Below are 3,842 nucleotides of genomic sequence, written 5' to 3' on the forward strand. Positions count from 1 at the left end.
GTAGACAATAACGAAATCATCAAGAAAAGGACGCAAGACATCATCCATTACCCGCATGAAAGTTGCAGGTGCATTGCACAAACCAAACGGCATCACAAGCCATTCAAAGAGTCCTTGTTTGGTTTTAAAGGCTGTCTTCCAAATGTCACTTTCTTCAATTCTTACTTGATGATATCCACTGCGCAAGTCTAGCTTAGTGAAATATCGAGCATCTTTCAGCTGGTCTAACAAATCATCTATCCTTGGGAGTGGGTAACGATTCTTTACCGTTATCTTGTTCAAGGCCCTGAAATCAACACACATACGCCAAGTGCCATCTTTCTTTGGAATCAATACAATCGGTGACCCACATGGCGAAGTACTTGGCCTTATGAAACCCTTGTCCAACAAGTCCTTGATTTGCTTCTCTATTTCAGCATTCTCCATAATAGACATGCGGTACATGCCTATGTTTGGAAGAGGACAATCTGGATGCAAATGGATTTCATGTTGAATCTCCCTCTTAGGAGGCAAACCTGTTGGCTCCTGAAACATCTCATGATATGCATCAACTACATCATACAGATCTGATTTAAGTTCTAGATCACAATTGTCAAATTACTCATGATTCACATCAACCTTGGGCTTAATCATAAGAAGAACAAAATTCTTACTGGAATTGACCAACCTTTTTACCTGTCCTGCATTCACCATCGCTATATTTGTCTTCTTGCGATGAGCTCTAACAATGAATTCCTTGCCATCTTTGAACAGATGATATTTGTTTTCATGGCGATGAAAGATAGTTTTCCTGTCAAACAAATAAGGACTTCCCAAAACAATTCCTGCTATATCAAAAGGTACCACATCAAGTTCAACTGTGTCAATAAAATGTGCAGTAATTGCAAAGCGCAATGTGCACTTTCTTGAAACTTGTAAATTTGCATCCTTGCAAATCCATCCAAGTGGATATGGCTTCGGATGTGGAACGGTCTCAAGTTTAAGTTGCTTGACCAAGTCCTCTGATATAAGGTTTGCTTGTGACCCACTATCAAAAAGTGTGTCAATTTTAGTATGTTTTGAAATCACCCTCACATGAAACAGTTCAATTCTTTCTTCCTCATTAGGAGCTTGTACATGGCAGTTTGAGGTACTAGTGTTGGCTTGAGTTTCAATTTCTTTTTCCTTCAAGTTTTTCAAACCCATGGCTGCAATTTTGGTTTCATCACCTGAATCTTCCCCTAAATCTTGTGGTGTAGATGTAGTAGTAGCAGTTTTCTGTTTCCCTTTGGATTTGTTAAATTGAGGTCTTTTTTCAGGATATAATTTCCAACAGTTTTTCTCCTCATGACCTGGTTTAGAACAGTGTTTACAGATCACTTTCTCACTCTCCTGTTTGACAGATGCATTCTTTTTGCTCTTTCCCTTGGAGGTTTTCTCTTTGTTTTTCCCCTTGGGGGGCTTGTTTCTACCCTCTTCAAATGTGTTTTTTCCCCTTGCCTCTAAATGGGTAGCTTGGACACAAACCTCGTCCAGGCTAGTAGGGTTAAACATCAAGATGGTGTGTCTAAGGTAGCTATGCAAGCCACCAATGTATTTCAGCAAGGTTTCTTGGGTCTGTAAATCTACTCCTAACAAGAGAGCTCTTCTCCTGAATTCTTGGGTGTAGTCTTGGACACTCTGAACCTTAAGTTGTCTGAAATTTTGCCAATTCATAATGGCTTTCTGCATGTGAGCAAGAGGATAAAACTGCTTTTTTAATGGCTAACAGAAATTCATGCCATGTTAAGGTGACCTTACCAAATTTCTTGATCTCCTCTTTAGTCTTAGCCTCCCACCAGACCAATGCTGCTCCATCCATTCTCAAAGAAGCCAACTGAATCTTTGTGGCATCATCATGCATATTCTGGATCCTCAAGTAAACTTCCAACTGCCTAATCCAGTTGTCAAGCTTTTCTGCATTCACTTCACCATTAAACATAGGTAATTCGAATTTTACATCAAGCTTCAAAAAAGGACTTTTTCCAGAGGATCTATGCTTATGAACAGAAGAAGACGAAGATGAAGAGGAAGAAGGTGAAGATGGGGGTGGTGGATCACCATTTCCTCCATTTCCTTTCTTGGAATGATCATCATCCTTCTTACCTCCTGAAGAGCCCTTTCCTTCATGTGGATGTTTGGACCCTTCTCCAGCCAATTTCTCATTTCTTTCTTGGTACAATATCCTCACCATTTCAGTGAGGTCCAAGAAAGCCTTTCTGAAGACTCTTTCTTCTTCTCTTGGATCTGTCTATGTAGGAATTTCTCCTTCATGTTCAGACATCGTTGAAGCTTCTGCTGAGACTCTTGAGGGTGAAATTGAAGGTGGAGGTGATGGCTCTCTGGCCTTCCTTGACTGCGGATTCTCTCGTTCTCTAGTCAACTGTCCTTCCCCTCTTTTAAGTTTCAACCTGGTAAGCATCAATACTTTACAAGACAGTTAGAAGATCTTTGCACAAAAACCCTGAGCTCCGATACCAACTTGATCTGAATTTGAAACTACTTGAAATTTGTTTGCAAGGTATTCAATTCAGAATTAAACATGTTTAAAAGATTTCCATGTCTTGCAGAAAGAAAACACATGAAATTTTCAGCTGTTCATGACCCATTTAAGCATCGCAGAGTTATTTCCTTTTACTGTTTAACACATTAAAACAAATTTGATCTGCAAAATAAATCAACCACAAATGCAAAAGAAGTTGATAAAGCAGTTCACCCCCTCCAGGGCTACGTCTGCTGGGTCCAAAGCTCCCAACCGGGCTTGTCCTTGTTTTTATTCAATGCTCAAATTGAAAATGCAGCTGAATAGAAGCATCTACAGGAGAAATAGATGGTAAAAATGGATTCATAACACTTTAATCCTTCAGGATTGACTGTTGGATCACCTCCAATGGATACCTGCAACCCTATCCAGTCTTCACAAAACTGGGCCCTGGTGGCTCCTAGAACTTTCACGGCTCCAAAACCTCTATAAATGACCTCAGATGGCTGTAAGACCTACACCAATGGCTTTAGAAGGTCGAAAATACCCAAAATCAAAAACAAATTCGTCCAAAACTAACTTTCCTAGCCAAAGTTATGGCCATTTAAAGTTTCTCCAGTTTGCCCCTAGAAAAACTCCAGCTAACTTTAGTTAACTCCAGATAGCTCCGCCAATTATGGCGGGTCTGCCAAATTTGGCGCTCCTACCAAAATTCCACCAACTTAACTGCAGTTACATTTAATGTTTGGTGGTTGCCTCGGATTTCGTGCCAGGCGGAATATTCTTTTTTTAATTTTTTTTTGAAAAATTAAAATTTCTAATGTTATGGACAAATTCTTCTTTTTGCCATAACTTCTTCATACGGCGACCGTTTTTTGAACCGTTTGCGGCACCGGAATCGGGAATATGAGAACTTTCCAGTCATTCAACTTTGAACTAGTTCTAAGCACTTTAAATTTTTAGCATTTTACGACACTTAGGACATGAGCACCTGATCAACAATAATAATATAAGGCACAACAATAACAATAGTGGGCTTCTATGGGGCACAATAATAACAATATGGGGACAATAGGGGCACAAAAATAACAATAGTGGGTTTCTATGGGGCAATATAATAACAATATGGGGACAATAGGGGCACAAAAATAACAATAAGGGCTACAATGACAATATTAATGGGGGAATCACTAGTATTATAGGGACCTAACATGCCCCTCTCCTTCAAAAAAGTGGTGTCCTCAACGCTTGAGTAGTTCTGGATGCTTTTGTATAATTCTCATCCTCCCATGTGGAATCTTTAGCGGGTAAGTTCTTCCACTTGAAGAGATACTCCGAAATT

This window comes from Pinus tabuliformis, chromosome 6 (assembly GCF_031772625.1).
Source record: "Pinus tabuliformis cultivar Carrire ecotype Pingquan chromosome 6, CPIR1, whole genome shotgun sequence".
NCBI lineage: Eukaryota > Viridiplantae > Streptophyta > Pinopsida > Pinales > Pinaceae > Pinus > Pinus tabuliformis.